We start from the raw sequence: 26,334 nt of genomic DNA on the forward strand, positions 1-26,334 counted from the left end.
CTCTGTTGCCTGTGTCTATGTGCCTGTGGTTCTGTCAGTGTGATCATGTGATGTATCTGACCCCAGGAATGTGTCAATAAAGTTTCCCCTTTCTGGGACAATGAATTCACGGTGTTCTTATTTCAATTTCCAGGAGTGTATGTCTGGCAATATGCTCGATCTAGCAACATGTAGACTGCGGCACTTCCCAGAGGAAGTCTTGACTCCAGTCTTAGTACATTACTCTTGACTACGACCGTAGTCTTGAGGTAAAACGCGAGACCAGGTAACATGATATTGTAGATTCGCTTGAATTACACTCATAGCTTCAGCACCGAGAGGAAAGGGGCGATAAATATTCTGTCGATATGTGCTTTCGGTCGCCAGACGTCATATTAGCTGGTCTCGCGTTTTACCTGAAGACTACGGTCGTGTTCCAGCAGCGGTTTGAATAAAATGATAGTAATAATAACAGTAATAATCGAATTATCCGGCAACTTCACACTTCCCAGTGGATTTTCTCGAACTATGAAATTTGCTGAATTCGTGAAAAATCAAAATGGCTTCACATCCAGCCTATGATGCCTAGAAGAGTCTTTACATCCTGATGACATGAGAATAGCATAATCTCTGCGTCAGAAGCTTGCTTCTACTCGACCATTTAATAGACTCGCATTTTTTCCACCGTGACTAATTTTGTAAGCTAAGCACATCATCCGCTACAGCACACTCTTGGGGCTGGGTAATGTGGCCACAATGGTATGGTGGAACGAGCTATCACAGGTGCAATGCGTGGGTTCAGGCATTTACTTTTAAGAGGCACAAACTGATTTATTTTACCTCTGGTAACCTCAAGAGAAAGACATTATAATCCAGAATCCGCATTAAACATCACGTTCCTTCATTACCAACTGGGCAGAGCCGGTTTACGTTGGGAAATGACACAGCGGAAGTCATGGTAAACAGAAATACGGTCGCCAGTAAGCTTACTTACATTAGAAAATTTTATTTTATTTGATGAACCGATAGCCATTTAAAGGGACTGGGCTCTTATTTTACTTGTACTTGATTGAACTTGAGACGTTTAAAAATTTGGTGCTGGACTGTGATTCGAATTCGTATCTCCTCTTTCGAGGATCTGAATCTCTCGGAACAGTATAGTTCAGTCATTTCGTTCCTTTTCCCAAGACTGCAATCTTCTCTAGGTCTCCTCCAAAGGTAAGTATGTGGGTCTGAAACCTGATCCAGTACAAAAATATTCATAATTTCATTTCTAGCTTTATCAAGTGCACACCCACCTGCTAGTGAAAATTAACGCGCAATTTCAATGTCTGTTCATGTGTTTCCAACAATGGCAACAGGTGTCGTTATTTCTGGTCAAACACGCACACATCTTACTGTTCATGAGTAAGCAACTGAAACTTAAGCTATATTCGTGGATGCACGGTAGGTGTGCAGTTCGATTGTCGCTTAGGCACCAAAGTTTGTATCCTTATTTTAGATTCAGACACCTAGCGGCTCGTAAGAAAAACCGATACGTAACATTTGATTTTTCTTAGTTAACAATCGGATTACGTGTTGGGTTCGTATCTCCGTCACAGAACTTCACATCATGCACTTCATCTTTAAATGCATGCACACTTTGTTACTTCAGAATGGAGGTATATCAGACATCTTTCGTGGTTCGATAACAGGGACGAAAGGGTCTTGATAGGAGTCACGGTTTATTACAAAAATTGTCGTCTTTTATTTTCAAGTTTAGATTTGGTTACTGGTATTGGCCAAAATTTCGGTAATTCATGACTCTTCATGGCTAATCATCAATATGATGTGATTAGATTAGATTAGATTACATTAGATTAACTCTTGTTCCATAGATCATGAATACGACATTTCGTAATGATATGGTCGTCGTCGGTTGGTCGGTTTGAGGATGGAGACCAGACAGCGAGGTCATCGGTCTCACCGGATTAGGGAAGGACGGGGAAGGAAGTCGGCCGTGCCCTTTGAAAGGAACCATCCCGGCATTTGCCTGGAGCGATTTAGGGAAATCACGGAAAACCTAAATCAGGATGGCCGGACGCGGGATTGAACCATCGTCCTCCCGAATGCGAGTCCAGTGTCTAACCACTGCGCCACCTCGCTCGGTCATGATATGGAACGTGTCATTTTAATGAAAGATTTCTTTAAATACCATGATTCAATTTCTTTACAACAATTTTTTACACTCTCTCTCATTGCTTTCTATTTCTCTCTCTCTCTCTCTCTCTCTCTCTCTCTCTCTCACACACACACAAACACACACACACACACACACACATTCTTTTTTATTTTTATTTGTATGTTGTGCTCGACTATCGGCAAGGCACGAAAACGCCTGTGAATGACTTTCTTAGTTTTGAGTACACTTACGAAAGAAATATAAAAACAACAATGAGAGTTACTGATTTATGATGCTCAGTTGGCAGTCAGTTCTGAGTATTATTAGTAACTACGCTCCAGTCCCTAAACCTAGTTACAGAAAGCGAATCAGACGCATTACGTATTCCAGGCCGTAGCAGCCGTGACTTGGAGACACCAGCTATGGTCACTTCCCAGACCGCTGTAGGATCACATGGGTTCGTCTTCTTCCTGCTAGTACTGTAACTGAGATTTGGCAACAAGGCAACGTATGTTTGGCAACTCTGTGATCGACGAGTTACTTCCTGGTGTGCACGGAATTAAGCCTCAAAGTTCACTTGATTTTACCTGTCATTTCCATTGAATAATCCGAGTTATTATCGCTTGCAGGGTAACAAAAGATTGAAAATTTACGGTTTCCAGTCCAGGAAAGTCGTTGCAGGTGGAAACCGCAACTAATCTCGTCATTCAAATACCGGTTTACGAGTTCTAGTTACTATTGCCCTCGTAATAGGAAGCTAAGACCCATACCTACTCGCCAGCTCTGTGGTAACGTGCTGAGCTGTGAAAAAGCGTCTGTTACGGTTCGCAGTTCCAGTCTCGCTGACTGTAACGTTTTTATCCCTTCTGTGAAAGAGCTACAAGCAGTCAGATCAAACATCAATAAGGAAATCGCAAGAAAATGCTTTCAGCTCATAGTGCAATGTTGAAAAACTTACAATGCTGCACAACAGGTAAGGCCTCTTTCCGCTGCTGACAAGCGAATTTTGGGTTTCTAGGAATACGTAACTATATTTATGAAATGCCACATTTGCATACCTCTTGAGTAAGCATACCAATTAAACACAGACCCAATCAAAATCTAAGTGAGTAGTATTTTACTAATTCGTGTCGATAGAGGCATGCTTGTTTACAGATACTTTCGTCGTAAGGTTACCATGGTTAGTTTTATTTCATTTCTTATAATACAGTGCACAATTTTCGTAAGGTTTCCTTTAGTGTTGTTAAAACAATAGTAAACATGAGAGAGAAATTAATCATCAACGATATATACGAATTCTCAGATGTTACCTATGACAGTCTGACAATGCACATGCAGTTTATTGATTACATGCATGTAGAAAATTTGTTCTGAGTTAAAGCTGTCAAACAAAGTTTGAAGAAGAACAAAATATCACTACCACACGACGGCTAATATAGAAATTACTTTTCTGACATATTATGGCACGATGCGCTCTCCCTGCACAACTTCGAGATGCATCTGCTGCCTGCTGTCTATTAAACCTGAATAGAACAAAATGTCACGGTAGTTAGCCCTTTTTCCACATGCGACTACTTTGGGTTGAGAAGTGAAGGGAATTATGTTCAAAGTTCCATTAGATTGATACCTTCAGCAGAGAGCAGAATTGCGTTTTAAAAAATGTAGCACTGAATGTATTCGAACTCGCGACATCTTATCTATGCTACAAGCTGACACGTAGCTACAGCAGCTCCAGAGCTCGGTAACTATTCCTCCAGAACTTTTGGATTCCACAGCACTGTGAGATTATGCATATGGCCAGGCCTTGACTTCTGAGAGACAAACAGTTACAGCTTTTCTTTTGGACTTAACGACGTTTTCTAGTAACAGATAGCGCAATAGAATAGCTCAAGTGGAAAGGAACACTACCTATTTAAACTTCTGCATCCTACACTGTTGGCAGTTATGTGTAGGTGGCAGTTACGTGATTTTATTTCTGTGATTACAAAATAGTCGAATGTATGCACTGGGTAGCCGAGGCAGCTAGTTCATAGTGATTCGGTCAACCAAGTAAATGAATTTACTGAACATGCTGCAAATTACTACAGGGAGCCTGTGTGTCAGAATTCTCATCCAGTGTGGCGCAACTGCGTTACGATAGAAAAATGACTCGCAGAGAAGAGGATTTCGTGGTCTGTTGGACGGATGGTAGGTTGTTATACCTATGGTCTGGGTTCGATTCCCACTTCCGTCAATGATTTTAGATAGGGAGAGACAGATTCCATTCTCTCCTGGCTACACCAAGTGAGGAGATATAATGGCTGCGTGGTCTGAAAATTCACATTAAAGATGATATTCCTTCTTTACCAAGTAGGCGGTAGGTTGAACCACAATAAAGTCTGGAGTGGCGACATGTAGAAACTCTATCACCAGTAACCTTTCTTATACTAGTTATTTATTTCAAGTGACGACACAAACGCTATGTATGGTCACAGGACACTTATTCCATCTTTTATTTGAGCCTCTGTATGTCGATAAAATTGGTTCTAAACTGGGAATGCAACTCAGACCGCCCTTAACGCGGAATTTGATCCCTTCGTGGCAATACAGCTCGGCTACAATTTGTTGTTTGTTCAAAACTGCAAATTCCTCAACACCTTCACATATTACGCGTGAATGGGATCGAATCCTGGCCCGGCACTAAAGATTTAATTATGTATTATCAAGCTCTATCATGAGAACACCTATCTGCTGGTGGATCATAATTTTGATTTTTAATGTATTTTCATTCGTTGTCAACACTAACGATATCTGACGTTTTTAACTCCCAGTGAGACACAGAACTATTTGCGAGATGACTGTAAGTTCAAGATGCTATTCTGAGCAGCTGGTGGAGAAAAATTCGGTAGCTGACGTCTCTTTGTGTGTAGTCAACAACGATTTGTGTGGGGCTCTATTCCCAGTGAGCGCTGAACTCTTCGTCATATTATTTCAGTTCGTCGTGTCATTTAATGTTCATACATATTCTCAACTAGCTGCTCGTGAATAACTTTAATTTTTAATGTCATTTTGTGTTAAATACTTCAAATGGTTCAAATGGCTCTGAGCACTATGGGACTTAACTTCTAAGGTCATCAGTCCCCTAGAACTTAGAACTACTTAAACCTAACTAACCTAAGGACATCACTCACATCCATGCCCGAGGCAGGATTCGAACCTGCGACCGTAGCGGTCACGCGGTTCCAGACTGAAGCGCCTAGAACCGCACGGCCACACCGGCCGGCCCCCACCATCTGGTATCAATGCATTACCCTATCATCCATTATATATAATCATTTTCATAGTACACTTGATATTATAGATGAGTAGGACACAAGACAGGACATAGATAATGTCCGTTTGACGTCAACAGTGTATAACATTTTACTTTTTTTGAATAGGACAATGTTCCTCTCCAATAATTTTTAGATTAGTTACAATAAGCTTACGCTGCAAGAGAATTCGCTTGTATTTTTCAATATGTGGTCTGTTGTCGTTTGAAGGCCTTCCATAACATCGGCAACGTCGTGCAACTCCACCGAGGGCTGTCTGGAGTAGGGTGGAGATAGCAATGTGAAAGTTGCGAGCTGTCGAAGACGATCTTCATATTCCTAATGCGATTAGGACATCGTATACTCTTGACGACGTTTAGCACCTGTGCAGTCAGTCACCCAATTTCAGAATTCATTTTGAGTAATCCTGCTAAATTCCCTAAATATTGTCTTTTTATATTGATGAGTAAATATGGATAGTCGTCACGTTCATGTGCCGTCTACAACGCAAATTTAATGTTACTATCCTAGGAACTAACCTGCAATACGTTTTGTATTTCATAATCGGAACTATCTGCATTAACCGTCATCAGAGCAATGTCAGGGAACAGAATGTAGCAGTGCCTTGCTACCTACTTGAGGACCTGCTTGAGTCGTGTTCTAAGGAAAGGGTAGTTGCTGGTTCACATTATATTACACTAGCGAGAAGTACCGACTTTTGCTTTTCTCTGCAAACATCCAGAACTAAATTCAGTAACTAAATGCTAAGAATATATTTGCATTGTGCCAACTCAAAGATCAATAGATATGGATATAGATATAGATACAGATTTTTATATTTAAAGCCATTCTCGTTCTGCGTTGGAATAAACATCATTCATTATTTGCTTGTTCTTGTTACGATTGTTATTGTCATTCTCTCACTCGCAAGAGTTTTCGCATTCCTATTTGGTATCGATGCACATGAAGAGTGGCTATGAAAGAAGGGAATACTGAATGTTACGTCATGCAGAATACACTCATTTACTTCGGCTCCTCGTGATCTACGCTACAGGAGAAGTGAGATACATAAAGTTGACAGTGTGAGGACAGACCTGGTAGCACAACTGTGCAACTACACAGTGTTACCAGATAAAATGGTGCTGCGGAATCGACAGTGTAGTACGGACTTTGCCACAGTAGCAGACAGCTGGTAATTTAGGACCATGACCGTGGATTACACTTTGGTCAGTGCTGGTTAGAGTGCTGCAACTGTAAATGGAAGGCTTTGTTTGATAGTCTTATGCTGATGCTGTCTGAATAAATTATGCCATTGGATACAAAGCGGTTTAGTTTTGAGACCTAACCCACGAGGGGGGAAGGCACAGTGGTCTGCTTCAGGAATTCCAAGCAATAAAACACAAAAAACAACCCAGGAAGGGAGACATGCATTTGGAATCTGTTCATCGTTACGGGGTCAAACAAGAGGGTAACATTACTGAAACAATGATCGGGCTACTTAGTATATAATAGAGCATACAGATTTCAAGGAGGAAACGTATGAAGACGCAGACTTCCTCGTTATCAATATGTGCGGCATATCTTTCGTGTTAACGAAAGTAAATTCCCGCTTTACCTCTTCTTACGTGTCAAATGAAATGAATGCCATGAGGAATAGAATATTTGTTGACTGCGTCTCTTCTTGCTTCCATCCTTACCAACATATTTCTTCATTCTCGTGGTAATCATGACATTCTATGTGTATGCTGCAAAAGATTGCAAGTGGACAAATTCGACATCGAGGTGCAAAGCGTTATATTCAATTCGAATAAGCTTCCGGTGTATTTTTACTTCGTTTGTATTTTTAGATGATTATGAACGTTACGGAAAATTATCTCACATGCTTTATGTTGAATGAGAAACATTGAATGATCCGTTTTGCTTTCCCTACGTTGAAATGATATAATGTCGGCGTCAACAGCCTTCTTCCACACCGGAAGCTGAAACTTGTATCATTCTGGATTAATGATAATTGAATGTCTCATATGTATACATAGCCCAGAAGGCGACGTCAGAAACCATCAGGGGAGAACGCTGCATAAAAACCAAACGTGCGCGCGCGTCTCCACTCTGAAGAACCGTATCGGAGAATCACGGCAAGCATTTCGCTGAAGAGCTGCCTCGTCAGAGAGCCGAGAAATGGCAGCGTCGTAGCAAGTATTTGTCAACACTCTGATAGTGCATTTACTCCCGGGTGTAGGTCGGCGTTACCTCGCTAAATTCACTTGACATTCGTTTTCCACATCGAAGACTCGTACGATATAATCCACTACAAGATGACACAATTAGAAAGTATATTTAATTTCTGGACTCCAAGAATGGCGTTCTTCACATAAGTAACACCTGTTTGTGTGTGCATTCGGGAGGACGACGGTGCAATCGCGCGCCCGGCCATCCTGATTTAGGTTTTCAATGATTTCCCTAAATCGCTTCAGGCAAATGCCGGGATGGTTCCTTAGGAAGGGCACGGCCGATTTCCTTCCCCATCCTTCCCTAATCCGAGCTTGTGCTCCGTCTCTAATGACATCGTTGTCGACGGGACGTTAAAACAGTAATCTCCACCTCCTCTGTTCGTGTGTTTAAGGTTGCGTTTTGAGGCTCAGGCAACATCGCAGTGACTATATTCCGCCTCTGGCCGCCAGTGTGTCGTTAGCTCAGAGGTTCCCTTGTGCGTTGCAGTGCTTGTACTATAAGACATAGCAGTTCGAATCACGGTAGAAGCCGCTGAGTACAACCTTTTATTTTCCATTTTAATTAATGGAGTTGCAAACAGCTAGTAAAAATTTCTTATGCGAAATCTGAAGAATGCCTTTAAACATCAATCTTCGTCCGATTTCGACTTAGTAAATTAAGTTAATATCATGGATTTCTGCTTTGCGAATTCCAAGGTGCTTCACTGTAAAATAGACCCTGAAAAGATTCAAACCGACTGTCAACGATATAAATTTGAGCTTTGTTCGTCATATAGGTCTAACATGTCAGAAGGTTGTTTATGAAGTGCACATGCTCATTAATGTAGTTCCCTTCTTCTAAATTTTTGCAATAGCATTTAACTGTAGACGTTTTCTAACACCGGCGTTAGCAATTCCTTTCCGTTCTCTGAAACCTTCAAAACGACAAATTTTTCTGATTTAAATCTGATGACCTTAACTATCACTTCCGATCAACAATAAATACTTCATGAACCCATACATGGAACTCCAAATGTGCAGTGTTCCTGCACTGCTACAGAGCATGCATTGCAAGGTATTCACACAGTTTATCGCATAGACTTACCATAAGGAATAAAACAAGAACTGTAATACACTTTACACCACAGACGCTCACTCTGGCTTGACGAAAACATCCAAACATTGACCAAACGTTGCACAAATAATTGAGTTAGAAAGGAAAAGAAACGATGTATGAAGCATTTATAAATTCATCGACTGTAGTGAGGTGGTTTAATTTCGTCCCAGTCTATAAAATTAATTTCGGGCCATACTCAGCTCGTGCCGATTACCCGCCTACTAATCAGGGCGTCTGTCTGCGTTGCTTTTGAGCGTGAATGGAAATTGTAGAAATTTTCTGTGGAGCAACATTTAATAATAAAGCGTTTTAAATCATCAAAAGCGATGAGCGGTAGCAGGCGCTTTCGATAAAGAACGGGGGAGTGCAGCGCCGCTGCTGTCGCCACGGCCGCTGCCAGTAGCCAGCAAATGGATCCCGGAGCTTTGCCGCATACGGCGTCCAGAGGAGGACAGTCTGCAGGAAATCTGCCGCAAAATCGTTACTGGATAAAATTTTGATATCGGTGTGTCACAAAGCGAAATAGATTGAATCTGCGCTACCATTACATTCACGTCTTCAGCATTCAGACAGAAGAGGCTATAAAAATATTTTATACCAGCTGCTCTCGATCCACTGACATTATGAACAGAAACAACGCACGCTACCGCTAGACCACAGGCGTAATCAGCCTAGAGTTTCTCTATCATGGGACAAGTTTTCCTCCAGGAAGTGCCGCAGTCTACAGTGTTGCCAGATTGTGCAGATAACCGGACTTAGAGAATTAGCGAGTTGGCCAGTTTTTTTGTCCCATGTCGCGATCGGCGCGGACTTCGCCTCTGAAGCGGCCGGCCGCCGGTCAAGTTTTATGTCAAAGAGTGTACCTTAATAGAAAAAAGAGTAAGTGACATCCACTACAGCCTAACAGCACTCTAGACAGAAAACCATGCTAAAAACTTGGTCTACAAGAACAAACATAAATAATGTTACATAAAGAAAAATCTTCTGAAAACATGTTGAATGAATAAACAGAGTTTAGCAGATACAGTTTTCTCAGTAAATTTAAAAGCTCATTTTTCCCTAATTAAACAAATATTTAACACTGCAAACCATTTGATAACATTCACCACATTTGACAAGTTCACAAATATTTGTTTTGTAAATGATGTCTCGTAACAACTAATATTGTAATAACGTTGTATCTTCTTTCAAATAATAACTCATGTGAATATTTCGTCCATCATGAGGTCTTTGACTGTTTATCAATACAAATAAAACAGATTCTGCAACAGTCACTTGTTTATTTTGCTCCTACACGTTTCGATGGTTCACGCCATCATCTTCAGGTGGAGAATTGTTTACGGTAAATAAGTTACATAAAACCGCAACCAGTAACTTTTTTGAATAATTATGTTTTATTCCCTGAACCAGTTTTCGAACCTTTTCAGGTTCATCTTCAGATGGTTTCTGGAAGTTACATCATTATTTCTGGCATAATGCTGGGTGCTGGCTCTGTAATAATAAGATGGAACACGCTTTAATGTATCGCCATGACTATTGTTTATCTGTCGATATGGATTTAAATCTAGTTTTTTACTTATTGCGACAGTATGGGCGGCTTTTTTCGTTAGTGTCCGTCTCTCTACTTCCATTTTGATGGCCAGTTGGTATATCACTTCACACACTTTTACACGGTCTATATTAATGTACACTCAGACAACGAAATTTTGCCAGCATCTAGCAAGTGCTATACAACTGTTGTTTGTAACAAAAATCTTGACAAAACGATATGGCGTATGCATAGTTTGCTCACAGATGTAATTTGTTCTTTTTTACATTTATTAAAGTCAATATAAAGGCAAATATTTTAACCAGACTGGCGATAACATGAGAGCACGAGATAAAATAAATAAGTAAATTACTACAAGAACAAAATTCAAGTGACCTGATATCTTATTTCTATTCGTATATTAACGTAGAATACAGTCAGTTTATAGCAAATATTTTAATCAAGATTGGCCTTAACATGAATGCCCAGGAGTTAATAATACAGAGTTATTGTATTTGAAATGAGAAACAGCTGTTTGTATGACCACCACCTTTATATGTAAATTTAAATTTTAAATAATGTTCTTACGTTAACATCATGTGGAATATTAGTAAGAGTAGCTTGTGTTTATTTTAGCTGAAGGTACTAGGTATAAATATTATAGTGTTTGTAATGGACAATAGCTGCTTGTATGACCATGCACTTTATATTTAAAAACCAAGAACAAAAGTTCAAGCGAACTGTTGACTTATTTTTGTTCTGACATTAACGTGATCTGAAATATTGGTAAAGGCAGATTCTGATTGTTCCAGCTAGAAGTAATATGTATAAAAGTACTGATTAATGTTGATAGTAGAGGGCTTTACCACTTAGAAATATACACACATCAAAAGTTTTCGTATAACCCGGGTACCCAGAACTCCTGAAAACAGACATTGACTGAGGATATTGTATCACAGACACAGTCCCTTTGGCTGTTCAGAAATGACACTAAAGCCGCCCAAAGATGCAAACAACCATGCATGAGCAGTGGCTATTAGACGGAGGGGGTCCGATAGCCGATCAGTTCCAGTCATTCCACCAGGAAGGAGGTACAAGTATCGTGTCGTCTGTAGTTCAACCACGCCTAGACGGTCAATATCGGGGTTCGATCGCATCCTCATTGTTATTTTGTGCCAGGAAGGGCTCTCATCAAGGGAAGTGTCCAGCGTCTCGGAGTGAACCAAAGTGATGTTCTTCGGACATGGAGGAGATACAGAGAGACAGGAACTGTCGATGACATGCCTCGCTCAGGCCGCCCAAGGGCTGCTGCTGCAGTGGATGATCGCTACCTACGGATTATGGCTCGGAGGAACCCTGACTGCAACGCCACCTTGTTGAATAATGCTTTCCGTGCAGCCAATGGACGTCGTGTTACGGCTCAAACTGCGTGCAATAGGCCGCATGATGCGCAACTTCACTCCCGACCTCCATGGCGAGGTCCATCTTTGCAACCACGGCACCATGCAGTGCGGTACAGATGGGCCCAACAACATGCCGAATGGCATCATGATGAGTGTCGCATATGCCTTCAACCAGACAACCATCGGATTTGGAGGCAATCCGGTCAGCATGAACGCCTTAGGCACACTGTCCAGCGAGTGCAGCAAGGTGGAGGTTCCCTGCTGTTTTGGGGTGGCATTATGTGGGGCCGACGTACGCCGCTGGTGGTCATGCAGGGCGCCGTAATGGCTGTAAGATACGTGAATGCCATCCTCAGACCGACAGTGCAACCCTATCGGCAGCGTATTGGCAAGGTATTCGTCTTCATGGACGACAATTCTCGCCCCATCCAGCACACCTTGTGAATGACTTCCTGCAGGATAACGACATCGTCGACTAGAAAGGCCAGCATGTTCTCTAGACATGAAGCCCATCGAACATGCCTGGAATTGATTGAAAAGGGCTGTTTGTGAACGACGTTACCTACCAACCACTCTGAGGGATCTACGCCGAATCGCTGTTGAGGAATGTTACAGTATGGACCAATAGTACCTTGATAGACTTGTGGACAGTATGCCACGACGATTACAGGCATGCATGAATGCAAGAGGACGTGTTACTGGGTATCAGAGGTACCGGTGTGTACACCAATCTGGACCACCACCACTGAGGGTCTACCTGTATCGTGGTACAACATGCAATGTTTGTTTTTCATGAGCAATAAAAAGGGCGGAAATGATGTTTATGTTGATCTCTATTCCAATTTTCTGTACAGATTTCGGAACTCTCTGAACCGAGTTGATGCAAAACCTTTTTTTGAATTGACTACTACAGGTTTTATTCCGTGGTAGGATATTTACATTGACACCATTGAAGTTGGATGTAAGGAGAGAGGTAGAGGGGTGATGGGAGGAGGGGTTGGGGAGGCAGTGTAGGGTTGGTTGAGTGATTACTGGTTTTGAACTAGTAAATCTTCAAAGTTCTGAAGGATAATTTTTTCTTTTTCAGTTCAGTTTGGTCAGAATGGTTCAAATGGCTCTGAGCACTATGAGACTTAACATCTGAGGTCATCAGTCCCCTATAACGTAGAACTACTTAAACATAACTAACCTAACGTCATCACACACATCCATACCCGAGGCAGGATTCGAACCTGCGACCGTAGTGGTCGCGCGGTTCCAGACTGAAGCGCCTAGAACCGCTCGGCCACAGCGGCCGGCTCAGTTGCGTCAATGAGTAGGTAGTCAGATGCTGTCTTTGTGTAGATAAATATTTCAATTTCTTCAAGAAGGTCAAGTATAATGGCTATGTTGGCAAAATGGAGTATTTGGAGATTTTGTTCTATGTTTTTTGCATAATGATTGTGTTGGGCAAGATGTGAGGCAAAGCTGGATTTGTTCAGGTTGTTAAAACGAAGTGCATCTATGTGTTCTTTAAATCTTGTTGTGAAGCTTCTACCAGTTTTTCCAATGTAGCAGCTTGGACATTAGTTGCAAACGAGCGTCTGTACACTTGACTTTTGATACTGTTGTTTAGTATTTTGGTGCAGTGTGTAAATTTATTTTGTGTTTTGTTGTCGGTGAAGAAGGTTATTTTTATGTTGTATGTCTTGAAGAGGTTGAAAATTTGGTGAGAACTGCTGAACAACCATCCACAAAGAAAAAGACCACATTCATAAGCCTGCCTTTCCTAGGGAAGATTTCTCAGCAGATTGCCAATCTCTTCAAGATTGCTAATGACAGAAATTATTGATTTAGAAAGGCGCTTTAGATGTTGGAAAACATGAATTTCTGACACTGAAATGTACTTACAACTATATTCAAAGAACACATCAATGCCTTCCGGTAAAACACACCACACAAATCTGCAGAATCCCCCAATACAAAAGATACAGGATATTCATTTATCAATGTAGAAAGCAACCTTGAAACACTACATACAGTGAGCAAAGGACACAAAGGTATGAAGAACTAGAAATCCACATACACCGAAAAAAACCTTGGGGAACATCTATCCAGTCTCAATACTGAAAAACAGGATTAATCAACTTTTTCAAAAGCGTTCACAATACTTAATGCATTTCCATAATTTACAGTTTCACTGCACAGCAATTAATGTAATACTCCTAGTCGTCCCTCAATAATTTCAACGTACTGTACATATGTATGATCTCTTGTAATTGTTATATAGGTAAGAAGTTAATATAATTGAAGTGTACGTATATCTTGTAACACCCCACCCGTCACTTATCTGGTTTTGGCGTGTGTTCACCCCAGGTAATTGACTAACAGATCAACAGAGGGTGCAAAACTGCCGCAATGTCGGATAACGCAAAGAAAGTAATAAGGCCCTGTGACTCCTGATTGAACTCTGGGGCACTGTTGACATTAATTGATTCAGAATTGATCCCTTTTAATTAAAAAGGGGTGCACATTGATGTTATGTTCAGCTATTGAACACCAGATGCAAATGTTGAACATAAAATTAATTAAGAAAGTGACTTGGGATTTCAACTACTTGATTGAAAACAGATGCAGTCGATTAGCACAAATTTATTTTAATTCCCGAACTTCAGTCATCACATTACATGACTCTCCTAACAGGCAGTGGTAATAAATTGCATTCACGTGGAGTAAAGCGCGATAATCAAACTTAATTCCTATTGACTGACCCCGGCGTAATGCGAAGTGCGAGAAGAATTCCACAACACACGGCCCATGAAAGCCTCATGGAAACTTTGCCGACATGATCCAACAAATTAATCAGTGGCCTAATTCAAGCTGGAGCGGGCGCAATATCACTAAATTCAGCATGGCGGGGCGTCATGGTTGTGAGGACGTCGGCCGGCCTCGTGGTGCTGAAAGGTTGCAGTCGTCTATTCACTCCTAGCTATCTTGCTCAGTACATAACTGAACGAAAACTTTCTCACTCCAAGCTCAATCGTTCCGCTTGCTAAGTCCTAAACTGCAGAGATGCTCACTCTGTCTCAGGCAAGCTGAGTAAAGAACGCTTCGTCCGAACTCTAGGCAAGTTGGGAATGGAAGACCACTACGGAGACTTCTCCCAGTCCGCTCTTCGCCTCGGTTTCCCCTCCAGCAAAATCACTTACTCCAATTGCAGTGCAAGTCGTGTTAATTATGCATCGCTTCCCAGCGCAAAGCAGTGCCTGCTCTGGGAAGTGAACAAATTCCCACAAAATTTCCCTTCCTCTCAACTTCAGCTATTTAGCTCCTCCCAGGCCATCCATCAAGGTTAGCATCTGCACCAAACCAATTTTTCCGGAATTCTGACTTCCAGGAGAGTACTTCAAATTCCTTAGTCCTACGTTCCCATCGGAGGCCGGCTTATTTCATTCTGTCGCTCTTCAACTGGTTTACTTCAGACTCTGCAGACCATGAATTCAGCGTGAAGTTGCTATAGTCACGAACACGCATATTTTGGCCTCTGTTGACCGCTCCACCATAGCTTTGCGCGGCTTTCTCGCATGTTTCACAGAAAACTGGACGACGGACATTAATCAACAGGCGTACAAGTTCTCCATCTGCTTCCCGGTACACCAGCATGGGGTCAACCACCCACTCACTGTCACTCATCTTAAGGCAGCTGGAGGCCGCGCCCCATTGCCGCTTTCTCAGAGCTGGAGCCGCCCTAAGCTGCCTATTGTCGCTTCCCTTCGCCGCTCCCCAGCTGGCCACAGTCAATTCTGAATACTTCCCTGAGATAAACTAGCCTCCAGTAAATCGATGCATTTCCACAAAGTCTTCATGTCGTGTGAATTACTTTAAAACCATCATCCAATATTAATTATTCCATACTATACCCTCTACAAGATGGATTGTGCCTTGTCAGTCATTTTTGTTCAGCCCTACTGTTCGCTCAACGTGAGTTGGGTGATCTTTAATGACTTCAGGAAAGGGGCATAGTTCTTGCCATCTTACAATCTGTATTCAACAGCAGCCCATTAAATTTTTTTTTAAACAAAATGAGAAGATATTTCTGTACTTAAATATTTAATCATTATTTTTCGTATCCAATGCTGCAGCACATTCACATAAAATTGAATGTATATATAGCTACTTAAAATAATAAATAAGTTCAGTTAGTATTTTGGTGCAGCCCATACGTCTATTTAGAAAAAAACATATTTTTGCAGAAACCATTTGATCTCACATCTCTATAGCCAATGTAAACAAACATATCGTTAAGATGCATAACTTCTCTGAAACGACAGCGTGAATGTAATGTGCAGTTGAGAGGACACACATCAGGCAACAGTACCGTCACTGTAAGTACAATTCACTGTCGGAAATACATGTTATTAACCTCTGCAGTGCCTTTTCTTAATCAACCATTTTTATCATTAGTAACAGGCGCAAAATAACCTACACCTCCCGTGGTCTGCGTCTGTGAAAAGACGTCAGTACTCTTCACGAACACCAGCCATGTAATTAAACAAATATATACCTGAAGATGGAGATGTGAACCATGGAAACGCGTAGTACCAAAATAAACAAGTGACTGACGCAGCAACTGTTTTTATTTCTGATAACACATATGTGTTTGCAGAAATGCAGCAGCTTTGCATTTAAAATTGTTTGCCTTGTTTTGGCTTTTAATTACAAGAGACAGGTGTAGGCTTGTGTATTCAAATATAGAGATACACTATGTTAAGAGGCAGAATACGGCCCTTCGGTCGGCAACGCCTATACAAGACAAAAAGTGTCTGGCGCAGTAGTTAGATCCATTACTGCTGCTACATGGCAGGTTATCGAAATTTAGTTGAGTTTGAACGTGGGGATATCGTCGCCGCACGGACGATGGACACAGCATCTTCGAGGTAGCAATCAAGTGGGTATTTTCCCGTATAACCATTTCACGAGTGTACCGTGAATATTAGGAATCCAGTTAAACATCAAATCTCCTACATCAATGCGGCCGGAAAATGATCCTGCAAGAACGGGACCGACGACGACTGAAGAGAATCTTTCAACGTGACAGAAGTGCAACACTTCCGCAACTTTCTGCAGATTTCATTGTTGGGCCATCAACAAGTGTCAGCGTGCGAACAATTCAACGAAACATCATCGATATGAGCTTTCTTAGACAAAGGCCCACTCTTGTACCTTTGATGATTGCACGACACAAAGCCTTACTCCTGGCCTGGGCCCGTCAACACCAACAGTGGACTGTTGATGACTGGAAACGTGTCGCCCAATCGGAAGAGCTTCGTTTCAAATTTTATCGAGCGGATGAACGTGTACTGGTATGGGGACAACCTCATTAATCCATGGACCCTGCATGTGAGCCATCGACTGTTCAAGCCCCTCCCGCCGGAGGTTCGAGTCCTTCCTCGAGCATGGGTCGTGTGTGTGTTGTTCTTAGCATAAGTTAGTTTAAGTAGTGTGTACGTACAGGGACCGATGACCTTAGCAATTTGAACACTTTTGACTGTTCAAGCTGGTGGAGGCTCTGTAATGATGTGGGGCGTGTGCAGCTGGAGTGACATGGGACTCGTGGTACGTCTAGATACGATTCTGACGGGTGGCACGTACGTAAGCATCCGGTCTGATCACCTGCATCCATTCATGTCCATTGTGCTTTCCGAAGAACTTGAGCAATTCCAGCAGGACAATGCGACACCCCTCACGTCCAGAATTGCTACAGAGTCGCTCCATGAACACTCTTCTGCTGTAAAACACTTCCACCGGTCACCAAACTCCCCAGACATGCATATTATTAAGCATATCTGTGAAACCTTGCAACGTGCTGTTCGGAAGAGGTCTCCACCACCTCGTACTTTTACGGACACATGGACAGCCATGCAGGATTCATGGTGTCAGTTCCCTCCAGCACTACTTCACACATTAGTCGAGTCCATGCCACGTCGTTCTGTTACACTTCTGCGTGCTCGCAGGAGCCCCACACGATCTTAGGTAGGTGTACCAGTTTATTTGACGCGTCAGTGTATTTGCAATAACATGTTTACTCATTACTGTGCTACAAAACCGTGTATTCGCTACTGGAAACAGTAAGCTATTCTTCAATTTGTCTTAGATTTGTAAACATATATTCACAATACGTCACTTTATAATACCCGCCTGTAATCTTACCAGGACCAAAATTAAACTAAATCTGAGAAAAACATTGATCTAGATTGTCAAAGCACTTGAAAATAAGCCCCTAGGACTCGAAATGCATTGTGCATTAAAATAAAATCACGATTGACTGAATGGGGTTTTTCTTTTTTTAATGAGTGTATAATTTACTGATCCATTCACAGAGCCAGTAGAATTGTAACGGTGGAGTAGGGAGAGTGGGAAGGAAGTGCCTCTTCGCTAGAGAGGCAAAAGCGCGCCAAAGGCGACGTAGAAGGCACAAAGAGGACGCGCCAGCTGAGGCAGACCGTGCACATCCATGTGTGGACGGCGTATTACATTTAAAACCGCACGAAAGATGAGAAAATGGACGTCGTATTTTTTTTTTTAAGTCCTAAATAATTTTTACAAATGCCAGTTACTGTAAAAGAATACAACTTTCAAAAAGTTTTGTTTTAAAATTTTTCTAGTTTTCGAATTAAAATTCGCTAAAATTTGCGTAATTTTCCGAACGCGACGATTTGTCTGCCATGTGACTCAAGAACGTTATATCGGCTTTCAGCGAACTACGATTCATTTTGAAGCTAAATTTCTGTTGTTGATGGGGATATATAACAATAACATAACAATTACTAATCCAATTTAAAAAAACTTTATTCATCCATTAAGCATGAACAAAAATTTCATAAACATTAACCTTACATGGGCTTGAACCTCTTTTTATTACACATTGATTCCAGATTTGAGTTTTATGGAGATCCTTGTCTGTAATATGGAAAAAAATTATAAATATTCAAGCTCGTGCTATACTTAGATTGTGATGGGCTGCCTTGAAACATTGACAGCATACGACCGATATCTTCCTCGTCAGGATCTACGGATGTTACAGCCATTTCAATTTACTTTATTTTCTAGCGCTCTCCGTTAAAACTATCATAAAAATGTTACCTAATATTGTTTATAAAGCAATTTCTGGACAATATAGTGTAATTTTTATTCTACACTCCTGGAAATGGAAAAAAGAACACATTGACACCGGTGTGTCAGACCCACCATAAGTGCTCCGGACACTGCGAGAGGGCTGTACAAGCAATGATCACACGCACGGCACAGCGGACACACCAGGAACCGCGGTGTTGGCCGTCGAATGGCGCTAGCTGCGCAGCATTTGTGCACCGCCGCCGTCAGTGTCAGCCAGTTTGCCGTGGCATACGGAGCTCCATCGCAGTCTTTAACATTGGTAGCATGCCGCGACAGCGTGGACGTGAACCGTATGTGCAGTTGACGGACTTTGAGCGAGGGCGTATAGTGGGCATGCGGGAGGCCGGGTGGACGTACCGCCGAATTGCTCAACACGTGGGGCGTGAGGTCTCCACAGTACATCGATGTTGTCGCCAGTGGTCGGCGGAAAGTGCACGTGCCCGTCGACCTGGGACCGGACCGCAGCGACGCACGGATGCACGCCAAGACCGTAGGATCCTACGCAGTGCCGTAGGGGACCGCACCGCCACTTCCCAGCAAATTAGGGACACTGTTGCTCCTGGGGTATCGGCGAGGACCATTCGCAACCGTCTCCATGAAGCTGGGCTACGGTCCCGCACACCGTTAGGCCGTCTTCCGCTCACGCCCCAACATCGTGCAGCCCGCCTCCAGTGGTGTCGCGACAGGCGTGAATGGAGGGACGAATGGAGACGTGTCGTCTTCAGCGATGAGAGCCGCTTCTGCCTTGGTGCCAATGATGGTCGTATGCGTGTTTGGCGCCGTGCAGGTGAGCGCCACAATCAGGACTGCATACGACCGAGGCACACAGGGCCAACACCCGGCATCATGGTGTGGGGAGCGATCTCCTACACTGGCCGTACACCACTGGTGATCGTCGAGGGGACACTGAATAGTGCACGGTACATCCAAACCGTCATCGAACCCATCGTTCTACCATTCCTAGACCGGCAAAGGAACTTGCTGTTCCAACAGGACAATGCACGTCCGCATGTATCCCGTGCCACCCAACGTGCTCTAGAAGGTGTAAGTCAACTACCCTGGCCAGCAAGATCTCCGGATCTGTCCCCCATTGAGCATGTTTGGGACTGGATGAAGCGTCGTCTCACGCGGTCTGCACGTCCAGCACGAACGCTGGTCCAACTGAGGCGCCAGGTGGAAATGGCATGGCAAGCCGTTCCACAGGACTACATCCAGCATCTCTACGATCGTCTCCATGGGAGTATAGCAGCCTGCATTGCTGCGAAAGGTGGATATACACTGTACTAGTGCCGACATTGTGCATGCTCTGTTGCCTGTGTCTATGTGCCTGTGGTTCTGTCAGTGTGAACATGTGATGTATCTGACCCCAGGAATGTGTCAATAAAGTTTCCCCTTCCTGGGACAATGAATTCACGGTGTTCTTATTTCAATTTCCAGGAGTGTATTTAAAATATTGTTTTGCAGGAAAAATATGAAACATGATGAAAAGTACATTAAATTTAAGTTCTAAGATATCGAGTGAATATTACTTGAAACCATAGAATAATCACTGAGCTTTTATTTGATACTTTTACTTTGTAAAGTTTCTGAGCTACGAGTCTCATAATCAAAAGAATGGTTCAAATGGCTCTGACCACTATGGGACTTAACTTCTGAGGTCATCAGTCCCCTAGAACTACTTAAACTTAACTAACCTAAGGACATCACACAAATTCATGCCCGAGGCAGGATTCGAACCTGCGACCGTAGCGGTCGCGCGGTTCCAGAATGTTGCGCCTAGAACCGCTCGCCTCTTAGGTAGGCAGTCTCATAATCGCGTGGCCCTTAAACTCGAACTCACTTGTTGGTCACAGCTACGAGAATGCAAAAGATATTAACTCAACATCTACTTTAGAGGACTGAAAATTCAACCCCTAAAGAAAATGCAAGGTTTCCTGCTGTCTGAAGTGAAGTGGAACAGCTCGCATTCTAGGCTAATGTATCTTCGCTTCCAAAGAATTAGAACTTCTATTGAATGTTGATTCTGTGTTTAAACACATACAGTGCATGTATTATGCTCTATGACAATTGTTAAGTGGAAGGAGGGCCATTTGTGAGCGGTGCAAGGGTGGAAGCTATGTTCACGCAGTACTTGCCTACACCGACACAGCACTTCCCGTCGTAACCTCCAGTAAACTGTTTTCACTAGAACTGTAAAACGACGTGGGCTAAGTGTCGATTTTATGCAAGTTTTTTGTGAAATATTGACACAACTTACGTGTGATCCACACTATCGCTGATACAAGTCACGTTACGTCTGATAACATCCTAACCCGAATCCTAAAATCTACGTTAGTCTTATAACTGTTATTAAAGAAAGCGTAATTTATTCTAGCATAGATTTTCACAGATTAGTGAACTCTTTTCATTTGCTTCAGAAGTAATTTACAGATTGAACGTAGCAAAACTGTTCAAATTTTATTTTATCATTCCACTGTGTCATGTGTGTTTCAGAACGATCCAGATAATTTTTACAATCTTTAGTGTGAGTAGAAACAAAAACTTCAAGGATCGCCGATGACATTGTGATTCTGTCAGAGACAGTAAAGGACTTGGAAGAGCAGTTGAACGGAATGGACAGTGTCTTGAAAGGAGGGAATAAGATGAACATCAACAAAAACAAAACGAGGGTAAAAGAATGTAGTCGAATTAAATCGGGTGATGCTGAGGGAATTAGATTAGGAAATAAGACACTTAAAGGAGTAAAGGAGTTTTGCTACTTGGGGAGCAAAGTAACTGATGATGGTCGAAGTAGTGGGGATATAAAATGCAGACTAGCAATGGCAAATAAAGCGTTTCTGAAGAAGAGAAATTTGTTAACATCAAGTATAGATTTAAGTGTCAGGAAGTCGTTTCTGAAAGTATTTGTATGGAGTGTAGCCATGTATGGAAGTGAAACATGGACGATAAATAGTTTGGACAAGAAGAGAATAGAAGCTTTCGAAATGTGGTGCTACAGAAGAATGCTGAAGATTAGATGGGTAGATCACATAACTAATGGTTCAAATGGCTCTGAGCACTATGGGACTTAACTGCTGAGGTCATCAGTCCCCTAGAACTTAGAACTACTTAAACCTAAATAACCTAAGGACATCAGACAAATCAGTGCCCGAGGCAGGATTCGAACCTGCGACCGTAGCGGTCGCGCGGTTCCGGGCTGTAGCGCCTGGAACCGCTCGGCCACCCCGGCCGGCACATAACTAATGAGGAGGTATTGAACAGGGTTGGGAGGAAGAGGAGTTTGTGGCACAACTTGACCAGAAAAAGGGATCGGTTGGTAGGACATCTTCTGAGGCATCAAGGGATCACAAATTTAGTATTGGAGGGCAGCGTGGAGGGTAAAAATCGTAGAGGGTGACCAAGAGATGAATACACTAAGCAGATTCAGAAGGATGTAGGCTGCAGTACGTACTGGGAGATGAAGAAGCTTGCACAGGATAGAGTAGCATGGAGAGCTGCATCAAACCAGTCTCTGGACTGAAGACAACAACAACAACAACAACAACAACAAGTGTGAGGATGTGATTTCCCTGTCTGTTAGTATTCCTTAGCCGCTGTGGTCGAGCGGTTCTAGGCGCTTCAGCCTGGAACCGCGCGACCGCTACGGTCGCAGGTTCGAATCCTGCCTCGGGCATGGATGTGTGTGATGTCCTTAGGTTGGTTAAGTTTAAGTAGTTCTAAGTTACAGGGGACTGATGACCACAGCAGTGAAGTCCCATAGAGCTCAGAGCCATTTGAACCATTTTTTGTTTACCGAAATATTATTTTCGTGCTGCAGAGGCGACTTCCTGCTCGTTTTTTGTGTTCCTCGAGCACCGTAGCTGCGTGTTTACTTCCCTGATGGCGGGAAACCACGAAGCCGGAAGCCTGTATCCGTCTTCTCTATTGAAGTTACATTCCTTTTTGGAAATCTGAATCTCTTCTCGGACTTTCCTTCTGTAAATGTTGCATACTTTGTCAGCACAACCACGTCTCGAAATCACTGTGTCGACCGCAGGTCTACTGGTCCGCTAATGCAGATTTCACACTTTGTCTTCACCGCGTGTTAAGTTCGTGCTGTTTAATTCGTTCTTCTACAGTCCTTCCCTTCTACAAATGTTTTGCCGCAGCCATACGTCACCTCATAAACTCCCGCACGGTGGGAGTAATCACGTGCGTCCATTTTGGGACAGGAAAAGGCTTTTATTTTTTTCTGACTGAAAAATGTGGTTGTATATAGTTCTTCAGTAGAAATCTCCTGACGCGGTCCGTAACTCTAGACTCAAACAGTAACCTATCAGAGTGAGAAGACGGTTCTTCGTCCTTCTCATGAACGTAACAATATTGGGTTCTAAATTCTTGTTTATGGACAAACCACTGTAGGCATTCATCTCCATTGTTTTCTTCAGTAACTCATCTACGACTAGCAAGCTGTTACTGTCGCTCATACGGAAGTCATCTGATGAGAAAGTGTTAAACACTTTCTGCTTCCGGAGGATTTGATCGCGCAGTTCTAGGGAATTGTGGGGATGTTGATGCCGTTTTAACCACTGTTGCAACATGTTCTGCTGATTTTCTATGGGGTTCGAGTCATGTCATTTTGCTGATCAGTCGAGATGTAATGTAGCGGGACTTTGAATTTCGCCGCGCTGCACTCGTTCCCTCAGATATAAATTATACCGTCGCAGCTGTATGAGCGCCCGACGGCAGAGAAAATATATAAGAAAATGAAGGTACAAAAATTGTGAATCTTTTTTTTTCTACCCGCTCTTGTCTCTTGAGAGCGGAAGCTTAACTTACTTATTAGCTAGTCTTGGTCGGATTAAGACGAAAAAAACTTATTGATGTGCTGACGTATTGTGGAAGTTTGTATGAAATTTGGAGGATGGAAGCAGCAACGTAAAATACATTGCATTCAATACCAAGATGGTTTTAATTTGTAGACATTAGTAATTCCTGGACAATGAAATTTACTGCAAGATTTTGGAGCAGCTACGACTTTTCATGCAGAAATGAAGCAGGAGATTGTTGGAGAACAAGACTTGGACGCCGCACGAGAGCAGACATGTTAACATGGTAAAGAACGAACTCTTATCTACGCCATTTCCCCCTGTAAATCACATTTTGTTATTCTCTGTTCTCTTTCAAATAATTCTTGTAGTGGAAATTGGTTTGACTTTTGCTAAGAAACGCCACAAGGACCACCAAAACAATATCTTTTCCGAATCACTAAGTCCGATAGCTTTTCTGTAATTCGAAGTCCGATTTACATTTCATTCTTTCCCTTCTTCACGGTCATTAACGATTTTAAAAACCCCTTGTTATTCACCATTTCTTCCCACATTTTCAACCTTTCCTTTTCTTGTTTTTTTTTCTTTTTTATTGCCCACTATACTCTGCCAGGCCGAAGAACTCTGCTGTTGTCGTCTTGAAATGTAGGGGTATCAATAGCACACAATCAAATGGTTCAAATGGCTCTAGGCACTACGGGGCTTAAACGAGGTCATCAGTCCCCTAGAACCTAACTAACCTAAGGATATCACACACATCCATGCCCCAGACAGGATTCGAACCTGCCACCACAGCAGCAACGCGGTTCCGGACTGTAGCGCCTAGAATCGCACGGCCACAGCGGCCGGCTGCACACTCATCATAGAGATGTTTACTGAAAGGCAACACCTCATCATTCAGGCATTGCTTGATCATTCAGAATGTTTGGATAAACGTGCTGGTTCACGTTAGCGATAGCCTCAGTGAGCGGTCCGTATTCATGACAAGAAAAAAACCACCAAAAATACCACAGACTCACCTCAGGCTTGAACGACACCTCGCACACATTCAGGACGAAATACCGGTGATCAAAAAATCAGTATAAATTTGAAAACTTAATAAACCACGGACTAATGTAGATAGAGAGGTAAAAATTAATACACATGCTTCGAACGACATGGGGTTTTATTAGATATACACCATACTGCTAGACGCATGAAAGATCTCTTGCGCGCGTCATTTGGTGATGATCGTGTGCTCAGCCGCCACTTTTGCCATGCTTGGCCTCCCAGGTCCACAGACCTCAGTACGTGCGATTATTGGCTTTGGGGTTACCTGAAGTCGCAAGTGTATCGTGATCGACCGACATCTCTAGGGATGCTGAAAGACAACATCCGACGCCAATGCCTCACCATAAATAACTCCGGACATGCTTTACAGTGCTGTTCGCAACAGTATTCCCCGACCACAGCTATTGTTGAGAAATGATGGTGGACATATTGAGCATTTCCTGTAAAGAACATCATCTTTGCTTTGTCTTACTTTGTTATGCTTATTATTGCTATTCTGATCTATTGAAGCGCCGTCTGTCGGACATTTTTGAACTCTTGTATTTTTTTGGTTCTAATAAAAACCCCATGTCATTTCAAGCATGTGTATCAATTTGTACCTCTCTATCTACAATATTCCGTGATTTATTCAGTTTTCAAATTTATACTGACTTTTTGATCATCCGCCACTTCGTTTGGACTCTGGCTCAATCAAGGCGGGCGTCATTTGACTACAGGCGAAAACGTGAATCTTCAGACAACGTTGCGTTCCACTAGTCACCTACTGTCCACATTCGATGATTTCTAGTCCACTAAAGATGCACAGCTTTATGTGCTTGTGTGAGCAATGGCCCCTTCCAAGGTGACCAACTCCAAATGTCCATTACGTACAGTTTGTAACGCCGGAAATGCATATCCTCCTATTTCCATCTATTGTACTATTATTTTTTTCCTTGTTTTGTTACCTCAAGATATGACATTTCTGTCTCTTTATATATTGTAATTGCTTTACTGTTTGGATATATATATATTTATGCACTTATGTCGATGTATAATTGGTTTGTTTCGTAAATATTATTTGTATTTTTACGCTGGGTCTTGCCTAGGGAAAACTGCTATCGAACGATTACATCGATGGGTCGTGTGAAGAATCAAAGTGTGTAGGATCTTTGGTAGTGTTAACTCTGCCGCGTGGAGCGCGGGCAGAGCAGTGAGAGTCTGGCTGGAGTAGCGAGTGGAGCAGGTGTGTTGTGTGACGCTCCCGCGAGTTGCCGCGCTTTCGGGGTTTGGCAGTATGTAATTGCGCTCGACTCGCGATGATAGTTTCTGACATGGTGTCGCGGACGGGAAGCATTAGCTGGCGCACATCAAGAGCCCGTTTCGCCTGGTGACCGTGTCGAGAAGAAGGCGCGCCAACATCCAGCTTCTGCAACAGCGACGGCCGACAATGAGTGGCTGTCGCCACCTCCTCGATCGACGGCTTCAAATCTTCAATCAACCAACAAGGAAGACTAAAAGCACGTAAAGTTTCAGAACTGTATGGCAGACCTCAGCTTTTCAAATTGTTCCATTTGCCTCGCAAAATTACAGCAACTTAGCATGAACCTTTGTTGCTCATTGTCCCAATTGCATTGCCAAGCAGGGTCCCTTCCTT

The sequence above is a fragment of the Schistocerca piceifrons genome, chromosome 9 (assembly GCF_021461385.2).
Source record: "Schistocerca piceifrons isolate TAMUIC-IGC-003096 chromosome 9, iqSchPice1.1, whole genome shotgun sequence".
Classification (NCBI taxonomy): Eukaryota; Metazoa; Arthropoda; class Insecta; order Orthoptera; family Acrididae; genus Schistocerca; species Schistocerca piceifrons.